This window comes from Macaca mulatta, chromosome 1 (assembly GCF_049350105.2).
Source record: "Macaca mulatta isolate MMU2019108-1 chromosome 1, T2T-MMU8v2.0, whole genome shotgun sequence".
Taxonomy (NCBI): Eukaryota; Metazoa; Chordata; class Mammalia; order Primates; family Cercopithecidae; genus Macaca; species Macaca mulatta.
This window is the reverse complement of record NC_133406.1, coordinates 151,130,535-151,143,595: the sequence shown is the minus strand read 5'-3', so window position 1 is coordinate 151,143,595 and position 13,061 is coordinate 151,130,535.

The following is a 13,061-nucleotide window of genomic DNA, read 5'->3' as shown; positions in this document are numbered from 1 at the left end:
CTTTGAGGAAACAGCTCCTACTCATTTCTAAATGAAATAATTTAAGGATCTTGAATGGAAAATGGACCTATATGCAATGCTGCCAAAATTCTCATTTATTGGATGATAATGACCAAGATATCTCAAATTGTTGAACTGTGACAAGGCTGACCTCAGAAAGCTTAGGACAAAACCAAGAGCATTTGTGCTACTGAAGGGCCACTGGAACAATCAATGGTCCTGCTCCAGAGCTCCCATGCGTGCCCTTGCTTTTTGCTCACCGCTTTATTCTCTTGTCTATTTCCTTTTCTTCATTCTCCTTTCATTTCTCTGTTTCACCTCTTCCTGGAAGACTTTGTGTGGGTAATGGACAGAGGCAGGCCTTAGAGTCAGACAGGTTCCATCTGAGACCAACTCTAGCACCAACCTCAGTGACCTGAAATAAGTAAGTTAACATTTTATTCTCTTCACCTAAATAAAGGGGTGACATCTAGTTTATGATGCTGTTACAATAATATGAATTAGTAAGTATAAAGCTCCTAAACAGAAAGTGGCAAACAAAAGTAGCCACGATACTATTTTGATTGCTATTATGCAATCAAAATTTGTGCTATTATGACAGTTATTATTATGAGGTAGCATTAGATTCTTGCAACAGCTGTTTTTGACCTCCATTCTGAGGGTCTTTACCAGGCTACAGTATCCATCTCCAGCCACTGTGGGTGTTGGCTGCTCTAGATTCACACCACCTTCCTCAAGAGATGCTTGGCAACTTACGTCCCCAATTGGCAACTTATGTCCCCAATGTCACCATTCCTTTAAAGCTTTCTTCTGAGAGGACTCCCTCAATAGATCACCTACAGAAGAATTCCTCTCTTGGGATTTGCTTCTGAGACACTAACCTAAGCAAATTATTATTATTACAAATACATCTTAGGCCTTTCTAGTAACCAAAGACACTTCAAGCACTCAGCTGAAGACAATGCTAATCTCTTCTGGATCAAAATTGCCCCCTTTCCAATTCTACTTCTGGCATGACAATGTGAGAATCTCAGTGGTATCACTCTTCAGCAAAACTGGTCAAAATTAATTTTAAAACAGTCACTTCAAGTCTCTGCAAAATAGCTCTATGTGCATACAGCAAATGAGGAAACTTTTATTCGAAAAAATGTACTAAAACTCCATAAATCTGCAAGAGTTTGTGGTATTTTAACCAAAACCCACAACCTCCCTCCTAATTCCCAGTTCAGTTTGATGACAACTTCACTCTACACTAGTGTCTGAGGCATTCGAACCGGAGCGACTGCATCTTGAGTAAGGCTAGGAAAAATGAGGCTGGGACTTGCTGGGCTACATTCCCAGAAAGGTATTCCTACCTTCTAGATGTTAATGGTTAAGGGAACAGATTGATAATGTTTGCTAAGCAGATCCAGACTTACAAGTGTCCTGATATCCTGACATCTTGAGAACAGATGTATTCCTAATTTTGCTTTAGAGATAATAATATGGATTCTTGCAAAATATAGTAATTAAGAAAATTAATCCTTTATCAAAAACCTTTGTAGTAGAGCACATCTCCCCATATATAAATAAGTATTGTACCTAGGGTGGATGCATTCCTCCTCTCACTTTTGGGAACACCCTAGTCTGTCTATGGAGTAGCTGTACTTTCACCGCTTTACTTTCTTAGTAAACTTGCTTTTGCTTTGCACTGTGGACTCGCCCTAAATTCTTTCTTGTGCGAGATCCAAGAACCCTCTCTTGGGGTCTGGATTGAGACCCCTTTCCTGCAACACTGGTATAGCCAAGAACACAAGGTTCTGTCTCCCATCTGGAGACTTACATTCCTGGGAGAAGTGGGACATCACATTTTCCTGACTGCCCCCAGTTAGTGGTTGCTGAGACAAGGTTCCTGGCAAATGCAACCAAAAGAGGGGAGCTCCATTCTCCCACTTAGCTGCCACTCATGGAATCAAGGCTGCACATTGGGCACAGGGCCACTTAGAACACTAGGGTCCCCACTGTCCTTGCCCTGATTCCTGGTGCAAAGTTTCTATGCCAAGAGAGAGAAGACAAAGACACCTGCGTCCACTAAACACTTAGTTCTTTAAACTGAGTGTCACTCACAGAGAGATGCACAATTGTCCCTCCCTCAGCACAAGGTGTAGGTCAGATATTTCACCTGGGAGAAGCAGGTCTTAGAACAGAGAGCTTAAAATCTCTCCCCAAAGAAACTGGCTCTGTAACAGAAAGTAAAATTCAAGCCTAAGAGTGTTCTCAGAAACTGTAAGTTGGTGAAAGGCAACTGGGAAAAGAATGTATTGGAGGTATAGGCTAATAATAAATGTATTGGAGGTATAGGCTAAACTGTAAGCCCACTAGTTGCTACAGAAAAATGAGGAAAGTCTTGGAAGACCCCTTCTAGAGTCTGAATAAACCTCAAACATGAAACATAGGAACCATCCCTTCAAAGAAGATTAATTTGATTGGATTTGTGTGTGAAGCAACTTATGCCCCACAGCATTATTGCAAGCAATAGAGCAATCAAGCAGCAACTAGTGGAGCTTCACAAATGTCCTCAGGTAACCAGGTATGGTGCTTTGGCATACTGAGCACTTATGAATTAAAGGAAATTGGAAGACCTTAGAAATTGCCTCAGAACCAAAGACTTCCTAACTTTCTCTTGCTATCCCCTCCCCGCATCCTCTAGCGCAGGTGGGGAGGGTCTTTCTGAAAGTTCCCTTATCTGACAGAAAAATTTCTTTACAAACATATGCAATTGTCTTAAGACCCACTCCCTAGGAATCTCATCAAATAACCAGAAAAATTTGACTACTGAAGAGAAGAAAAACGTCTTCTTGCCACAAGGCCCAGAAGACTTCTGGTTTCTTCTTCTGAGGACAACTCCAAAAAAACTACATGGGAGATATCTACATACTACATGGTAACTCAATGTTCAAAATTTTGAGAAATTGCTATTCTGTTTTCCAAAGTGGATGCACCATTTTATAATCCATCCTGTAATGAATAAGGGTTCTTTCTCCATATTTTCACTGAGACTTGTCATTGTCTTTTTATTTGAATCATCCTAATGAGTCTGAAGTAGTATCTGGTTATGAGATGTCTTTTTAAACATTTATTTTTGGTTTGGGGGTACATGTGAAAGTTTGTTATATAGGTCAACTCATGTCATGGGGGTTTGTTGTACCAATTATTTCATCAACCAAGTATTAATCCCAGTATCCAACAGTTACCTTTTTTATTCCTCTCCCTCTACTCTCTACTTTCCCTCTACTCTCAAGTAGACCCCACTGTCTGTTGTTTCCTTCTTGTGTCCATAAGTTCTCATCACTTAGCTCCCACTTATAAGTGAAAACATGTGCTATTTGGTTTTCTGTTCCTGCATTGGTTTGCTAAGGATAATGGCCTCCAGCTCCATTTATGTTCCTGAAAAAGACATGATCTTGTTCTTTTCATGGCTACATAGTATTCCATGGTGTATATGTACCACATTTTCTTTATCCAATCTGTCATTCATTTGCATTTCCCTAGTGATTAATGATGTTGAGTGTCTTTCCATGTGCCTATTGGCATTTATATATCTGTTTTGGGAAAAATGTCTATTCAAATCCTTTGCCCATTTCCCCCCAATATTTTAGTGTGGTAATAAAATTTATCATCTTAACCATTTCAAAATGTACTTTAGTGGTATAAAATGTACTCAAATTGTTGAGTACATTTGACTCACAATGTTGTACAACCATCTCAACCGTCCATCTCCATAAATCTTTTCATTTTACAAAATTGAAACTCTATACTCACTAATTAATAAGTTCCTGTTCCCCTATCTCTGCAGTCTCTGGCATCTACCATTCTATTTTGGGTCTCTATAATTTTGACTATGCTAAATACCTCACGTAAGTGGAATCCTACATTATTTTTCTCTTTGTGACTAACTTCACTTAGCATAACGTCCTCAAGATTCATCCATAATATAGCATATTTCAGAATTTTGTTTTTAGGCTGAACAATATTCCATTATATGTATTCTATTTTGCTTTTCCATTTATTTATCAGTAGGCATTTTTGTTGCTTCTATGTTTTAGCTGTTGTGAATAATGCTGTTATGAACATGGGTGTACAAATATCTCTTTGAGACCATACTTTCAATTCTTTCAGGGATATACCCAGTATTGGAAGTGTTGGACCACACAGTAATCCTATTTGTAATTTGTTCAGGAACTTCCATACTGTTATCCACAGTGGCTCTATCACTTTACATTCCCGCCAAGAATGCACAAGGGTTCCAATTTCTCCACATCCTTGCCAATGTAATTGCCTTACGGGTTCATCTTGCCCACTGCCTAGAAATGCCAATGCACTGAGAAGAGCAGGTTTTTGCCAGAAAGACAGAGTTCAATAATCTCAGGATCAACCAAGTGGAAGAATGGGAGATAATTCTCAAATCCTTCTACCCAAAATCTCAGAGGCGAGGTTTCTGAGGATAATTTGGTGGACAGAGAGCTGGAGAATGAGTGTTGCTGATTGGTTGGGAATGAAATTATAGGAGTGTCTAAACTGGTCTTCATGTGCTAAGTCAGTTTCTGGGTGGGGGTCACAGAATCAGTTGGGCCAGTTCTTTGGTATTAGTCATGGGTCTAGATGACATCTGCTGGTCTGCCTAAATGCAAAGGTCTAAAAAGTACCTCAAAGACCAACAAAAAAGAGAAAATTTTAGATCAATATCCCTGATGAACATCGATGCAAAAATCCTCAATAAAATAGTGGCAAACTGAATCCAGCAGCACATCAAAAAGTTTATCCACCATAATCACGTCGGCTTCATCCCTGGGATGCAAGGCTTGTTCAACATATACAAATCAATAAACGTAACCCATCATATAAACAGAACCAAGGTTTAATAATAGTGATGTTATCTATAGGAGCAATTGAGGAATATATAAATCTGACTCCTGGAACTGTGGCTGGTTATTGTTTATGGCTACATCTTAGCAGAATTCAGGCCTCTCCCATAATTCTAATTTTGTTGCCTTTCATTAGTTTTACAAAGGTGGTTCCAGTCCTCAAACAATGAAGGGGTAGTTTTGGGAAGGGCGATTATCATCCCTGCGTTAAGGTTAAACTACAAACTAATTCCTCCCATAGTTAGCTTGGCCTATGCCCCAGAATGGACAAGGGTACTTGTTAGCTTGTGAAGTTAGAAGCAAATTGGTGTCAGCTATGTCAGATTTTTCTGTCATAATTTTTGCAAAGGTGGCTTCTCTACTACTTGTAATTTTTTGTTTTTTTCAATAATAGTTGCCCCAATGGGTATGATGTGTTATCTCGCTGTAGTTTTGATTTGCATTTCCCTACTGATTGGGTGATGTTGAGCATCTTTTTATGTGCTTGCTAGCCATTTGTATAAATTATTTGGAGAAATGTCTATTCGCGTCCTTTGCCCCTTTTTTTTTTTTTTTTTTTTTTTTTTTTTTTTTTTTTTTTTTGAGACGGAGTCTCGCTCTGTCACCCAGGCTGGAGTGCAGTGGCCAGATCTCAGCTCACTGCAAGCTCCACCTCCCCGGTTTACACCATTCTCCTGCCTCAGCCTCCCGAGTAGCTGGGACTACAGGTGCCCGCCACCTCGCCCGGCTGGTTTTTTGTATTTTTTAGTGGAGACGGGTTTTCACCATGTTAGCCAGGATGGTCTCGATCTCCTGACCTCGTGATCCATCCATCTCAGCCTCCCAGCACTTTGGGAGGCTTGAGCCACCGCGCCCGGCCCCTTTGCCCATTTTTTAAAGCAGTTTGTTTTTCTGATTTTGAGATTCAGGAGTTCTCTATATACTGGGTATTAATCCCTTAACAGACGTATGGTTTGCAAATAGTTTCTCTCATTCTGTGAGGTGCTTTTAAAACTCTATTGATAGTGTCTTTTTGGTGCACAAAACTATTTACTTTTCATATTGTTCCATTTGTCTTATTCTTTTGTTGCCTGTGCCATTGGTGTCACATCTAAGAAACCATTGCCAAATACAATGTCTTGAAATTTTTACCTTATGTCTTCTTAATGGTGGCATTATTTTAGGTCTTACATTTACTTCTTTGATTCATTTTGAGTTAATTTTTGTATATGGCGCTAGGTAAGGGTCCAATTTCATTCTTTTCTATGTGGCTATCCAATTTTACCAGCACCATTTGTTGAAAAGACTGTCCGTTCCACATTGAATGGCCTTAACATCTTTGTTGAAAATCCTTTGATTGTATGTGTGAGAGTTTATTTCTGAACCCTTTATTCTATTCCATTAGTCTGTCTGTCTGTCTTTATGCCAGTGCCACACAGTTTTGATTATTACAGATTTATAGAAAGGTACAAAATCAGAAAGTGTGAGTTCTTCAGCTGTGTTCTTCCTTTGCAAGGTTATTTATGATATTTGGGTTCCCTTGCTATTTCATATAAATTTGAGGGTGATTTTTTCTATTGCTGCAAAAAAAAATCTTTGGGATTTAGATAGAGATTGAATTGAATCTGTTGATTTCTTTGGGTAGTATTGACATCTTAACAATATCATGTCTTCCATTCCATGAACATCAGGTATGTTTCCATTTATTTGTCGCTCCTTTAATTTATCTTGGCAATCCTTTTTAGTTTTCATAAGCATTTTATTCTTTCGATGCTATTTTCAATTGAATTGCTTTTGTAATTTCCTTTGCAGATTGCTCATTGTTAGGATGTAGAAATGCACCTCCTTATTTTTGTGTAATTTTGTATTCTGCTACTTAATAGAAATTATTTATTAATGCTAGCATTTTTTTGTGAAATCATTAGTTTTTTCCATATATAAGATCTATAATTTAAGAGCAGAGAAATTTTTACCTTATTCTTTTCCAATTTGATTTTTAAAATTTCATTTTCTTGCCTAATTCCCCCGGCTAGAACTTCAAGTACAATGTAAAATACAACTGGTAAAAATGTGCATCCTTGTTTTGGTGCTGATCTTTGAGAGAAAAGGCTTTTATTCTTTCACTGTTGAATATCATGTTCACCGTGGGTTTCTAATTATGGCTTTTATTATATGGGAATTTCCTTCTATTCCAAGTGTGCTAACAGTTCTTATCATAAAAACGTGTTAAACTTTGTCAAATGCTTTTTCCCCATTAATTGAGATGATCTTATGAATTTTTTCCTTTAGTTTGTTGATGTTGTGTATTACATTGATCAGTGTTCTTATGTTGAAATATCCTTCCTTGCACCAGAAATAAACTCTACTTGGTCACGATGTATAATCTTTGTAACATGCTGCAGAATTCAGTTTGCTACTATTTTGTTGAAGATATTTGCATGAATTTTAATAATTAACATTGGTCTGTAGGGTTTTTTTTTTTTTATTCTTGTAGCATCTTTGGCTTTGGTATCAAGGTAATTGGGCCTCATAGAATGAGTTTCAAATTATTCATTTCTCCTATTCAATTTTTCGGAAAAGTTTCAGAAAGATATTTTTGTGTGTTGTTCAAGTCCTCTAGTTTCTTTGTCTAGTTGTTCTATCCATTTTTGAGAGTGGCATATTGGAGTATTCAATTATTACTGTAGAATTGTCTGTTTTTCCCTTCAGTTCAATTAGTTTTTGCTTTGTAAATTTTGATAGTCTGCCATTAAGTGTGTAAATGTTTCTAATGGTTGTATCTTCCAGCTATATTGAATATTTTATTAATATATAATATCTTTCTTTGTCTTTTGTCATCTTTTTTACTTGTTTATTTGTCTCATATTATAATAGCTACCCTACTGTCTTTTTGTCATAGTTTGCGTGGATCATCTTTTTCCATCTTTCACTTTCGATCTACTTTTGTCTTTAGATCTAAAGTGAGTCTCTTATAGACAGCATATATTTGGATTCTGTTTGTTAATCCATTCTGCCAATTTCAGTGTTTTGACTGGAAGTATATTCCATTTACCTTTAAAGTAATTACTAACTAGGAATAACTTAATTCTATCATTTTGCTGTTGGTTTTCTATATGGCTGATAGCTTGCTTTTTCTTCATTTTCTGCATTACTGTGTTCTTTTGTGTTTCACTGATTTTTTTGTAGTGAAACATTAAATTCCCTTATAGTTTTCTTTTTTTTTTTTTTTTTTTTGAGACGGAGTCTCACGCTGTTGCCCAGGCTGGAGTGCAGTGGCGCGATCTCGGCTCACTGCAAGCTCCGCCTCCCGGGTTCCCGCCATTCTCCTGCCTCAGCCTCCTGAGTAGCTGGGACTACAGGCGCCCGCCACCGCGCCCGGCTAATTTTTTGTATTTTTAGTAGAGACGGGGTTTCACTGTGGTCTCGATCTCCTGACCTTGTGATCCGCCCGCCTCGGCCTCCCAAAGTGCTGGGATTACAGGCTTGAGCCACCGCGCCCGGCCTAGTTTTCTTGTGTATATATTTTGTAGCTATCTTTTTTTGTGATCACCATGGGAATTACATTTAATTTCATCAAATTAGAACACTATAATTTGAATTTAAGGTAGCATAATTCAATAACATACAAAAACTCTGTTCCTTTAACAGTTCCATCCTTGCCCATTTTTGTTGTGATGTCACAAAATTACCACTTTATACATTGTATAGCCCAAACATAAACTAATGATTTTTTAAAAATGTATTAGTCTCTTGAATCACATAGACAACAGAATGTGAAGTTACAAACCAAAACTACAATTTGCTAGCTTTCAGTCTTTCAGGAAAGTTTTCATTAACTTTTTTCCTTCGAATGGGCCATATTTTCCTGTTTCTTTGTATGCCTTGTAATTTTGTTGGTGGTGGTGGTGGTGTTGAAAACTGAACATTTGAATTTAATAATGTGGTCACTCTGGAAATTAAATTATTTTCCTTCCCTAAGACTTGTTGGGTCTTGATATTGATTTTGTTTTTGTGTTCTTGCAGGCTGTTTCTGTGCCAAGAATCAGCCTGAGGCATAAAATTAAGGTCCTTTAGGTCTTCACTAAGCATGCCCCTTTCCCTGGGCATGTTTGGTAACTTTTGCATTTCTCATTTTCCCTGTATATACAGTTGCTTTTGAATCTTCCAGCCGTTAATGTCTGGCTCTCAAAAGGGAAGAAAAAAATGAAACAGGAAAAGGGCACTGGATCCTTAAATCACCCGCAATTCACTTCTGCTAGAAGTAGAGGGGCTAGAAACAATTGTGGGAGATGTAATACCAATGGCCGCCTGAGTCTTTGTCTGCACCTCTGTCTTCAGAGGGACCAATCAGGGACCAGAGCACAGATGCCCAACATTTGGAGGGCAGGGTTCTTTTTACCTACCTTGGATCTCACCAGCTGTGTGTAAACTGCTCCTGGAACAAATTAACAGCTATCTGCCATGGAGGAGGAGGGGTAGGAATAGGGGTGGTATAACTGCTACTGTGCTAAGAATTGAAATAACCAAAAATAACAGCAATTTATTGTCCAAGCCTTCCCCTGAAAGCCACAAGCCTTCAATAGACTCCAGAGCTTCAAAATAGATTAGACAGCGTAATTGTTGCCTAGGTGAGACAAAGATGCTTTCTACTCTGCTTCCCCTCTCTGGGGTTGGGAGCTTCCCAGAATCCTCTCCCTTTGTCCATTTGTCCATTTGTCTATTTTTTTAGTTGAGTTATTTGACTTTTTATTTTTGAACTGTGCTTTCGTATTAGGCTATTCTTGCATTCCTATAAAGAAATATTCGAGACTGGGTAATTTATAAAGAAAAGAGGTTTAATTGGCTCACAGTTCTGCAGATTATACAAGCATGGCACCAGCATCTGCTTAGCTTCTGATGAGAGCCTCAGGGAACTTTTACTCATGGTAGAAGGGAAAGTGGGAGCAAGCATGTCATGTGGCAAGAGCAAGAACAAGAAAGCAATAGGGGAGGTGCCACATGCTTTTAAACAATCAGATCTCATGAGAACTCACCCACTATCATGAGAACAACACCAAGCCATTCATGAGGGATCCACCCCCATACACCCCCATAACCCAAACACCTCCCACTAGGCCTCACTTCCAACGTTGGGAATTACATTTCAAAATGACATTTGGAGGGGACAAACATCTAAACTGGATCAATTTTCATACATTCTGGATACAATTCCCTCATCAGTTACGTGATTTGCAAATATTTCTGCCATTCTGTGGCCTACCTTCTCCCTTAACATTAAACTTTTAACTAATGTTGTCCCTCTCTTTCTACTTACAAAGACCAAGAAAGAACACCACATTTGTACAAATGTATGGATGCAAGAGCCCAGAAGGAATGGCAGAAATACAAGGCAAATAAATGAGACTTGGCATATGAGTGAAAATCATGTCATCCTCAATGCTAAAACAAATCTTAACTTGCAACACGGCAAAATATGTCTACTGTGCCATATTCTATTCCTAAAGTCCAGGATTTCTGAACACAAATCAGAATCTGCCTTCCAAAACCAATCAACTAAGAATTCCTACAGTGTGAACATCTCCAGCAGAGAGGACTAATGTTGCTTAAAATATTCCATGTTAGTGGCTTTAAACTTACAAAACGTTTAGGAAGCAGTTACCACACTTTCCCATCCCCACACACCTAGACATATAAAATAAAAAAGCATTAATTTCATGTTAATGAACAGTTTATTGACTGCCCCCTATCCCAAGGTACCATGTTAGGCTTTGGAGTACCAAAGGGAGGAAAAGACATACTCAAGAAATTTAGAGTCTAGTTAAGAAGCTTGCCTCAATTTCCTAATCACCTTTCTTCCATCAGTCAAGGAAAGCATCTAGTAATTAATCAATCACTTCTCTAACCACACACATATATATAGAAAAATGTATGGATGAATTGTCCTTGTTTGAAAACAGTAGGTTCAGGAGGTTGCTACTGTTTGGATGTTTGTTCCCTCAAAACTTATATTAAAATTTGATCTCTAATGTTGGAGGTGGGGCCTAATGGGAGGTGTATGGTACGTGAAGATGAATCCCTCATAAAGAGATTAATGCCTTCCTTGTGGTTGGGGAGGTAAGTGAGTTCTCACTCTTATTAGTTCCTGCAAGAGTCAATTGTTATAAACAACCTAGCACCTCCCTCCCCTCTCTCTTGCCTCCTCTCTCACCATCTAATTTCTATAGTCTGGCTCCCCTTCACCTCTGCCATGAGTGAAAGTAGCCTGAGGCCCTTACCAGAAGCTGAGCAGATGCTGGCACCATGCTTCCAGTACAGCCTGCAGAACTGTGAGTTAAAGAAACTCTTATTACCCAGCCTCCAGTGTTCCTTTATCAAAAAACAAATGGACTAAAACAAGGGCCTTAGAGACAAACTAATCAAAGCCTCTCATTTTAAAGATGAAAATTAAAAATACAAAGCAGGTAAGTGACTTACTTGAGATTGTTATCACAGCTAATACTAATATAGGACTTATTATGTTCCCAGAACTGCCTTATCACATTATATATTCGATCCTCACCACAGTCTATTCCTCAAGCAGCAAACTAATGCACAGAGAAATTGAGTAACTTGACAAAGACCAAACAGTTCATAAGGACAAAGCCAAGATTTGAACCCAGTAGTTTTGCTTCAGAATCCAAGCTATGTTTAGGTAGCTATTTCTAAATATAGGCATGAATTTCTGACACATGTTCATACACTGGCCTATTTGATACTAATCATCATGGTTGTTTCCAGCATCTCCAAATCTAATATCTCATGATATTATGGTACTTAAAAGTCACAAAACACACAAGTTGAAAAGAGTAGTGTGATTGCCAACGTGGATCTGGACGCTACCAGGAGGAGGAAATGAAGACATCCAAAGTCGTGACAAATATATTTGTAATAAGCTGACTTTGGCAAACATTGCCACTTGTATATTATTCTTTTGTCATCCCTAATCACCCCCATGTACTCCCTCCTACCTCCAAACCCTAGTCTTCTATATGTGTTTTCAATCAAGTAAGAACAGGTTAAGCTGTAAAACCTAAAGTGGGTGGAGTTGGGGTTACATCCTGGGATGACCCTGGAATATCCAAGATAGAGAAAATCTGTTTCAGACGTCTCAGACCTCATTTCATTTCATACATTCACTTATCAATGAATAAATATTTATTCTGTGCCCACTTGGTAAAAAACACAGACCCATTTATTGGAAATACACCGGTCCATGTGATGAATTTGACCTTTTCCCTCCTCACACACACAGTGTCGCAGCATTCCTCCAGAGGAGGTAAGAGATCTGCAGTTAAGCAAGTGTCATCTTTCCACCTCGTGGACCTCTGAATGGTGCCTGAGCTGCAGGAGGTTTAACAGAGTGACTCAGCAAGGCGGGCGAGGGACTGCTAAGATTATTACTCACTCTTAGGTATACAGGCCATAGGGGTAAGAGAATGTTGTTTAGAAATGGCTATAATACATTATTTGAGTGATTTGTATGAGCTACCAACTAGTTTATAAGTAAAAATTGTTTGCTTTGTTATTGTATTTTGTCAGAATGCACATATCCTTTTTGTCCTTGGGGACCCTGAATAGCAAAATATTATATCTGCTTATTGAATTGATAAACGAAGGAATTCCAGAAATTTTGGAAATTGAGTTCACTCAAAGATAAATATGAAATTGCAAAATTTCTACCAGCTATATATCTATTTTCATCTTTTAGTATGAGTACCCATGTCTTTCCTTGTAATCAAGCTACCATAACTTTCCCACCTACACTAAGGTCTTTGTCAGCCACCAAAATCTGTTCTGCTTACTAAAACAACAGGCTTCCTCTGAAGCCCTAAGTTCTTTAATTCACTCAGCATGATTTCTAAAAATGTTTTTCCCACTTTAACCCACTCTCTCCTTTATCAAGATAATAACTAATTAATTACCGTTGTCCCTCAATTTTGTAATGAGGTAAAAAAAAAAAAAAAACATTATTTTAATACCCATTATCATATGGTAGCCAGGCTACATTCAGCTATCACAAAGCACATTTGAGTTATAGGTGTAAGTCTACATATCTTGTATATAGCTTGTGTTAGGGGATCCTACTGGACCCACATATTTGCTCACATATCTGGTTACATATTTACCAGCATATTTTAC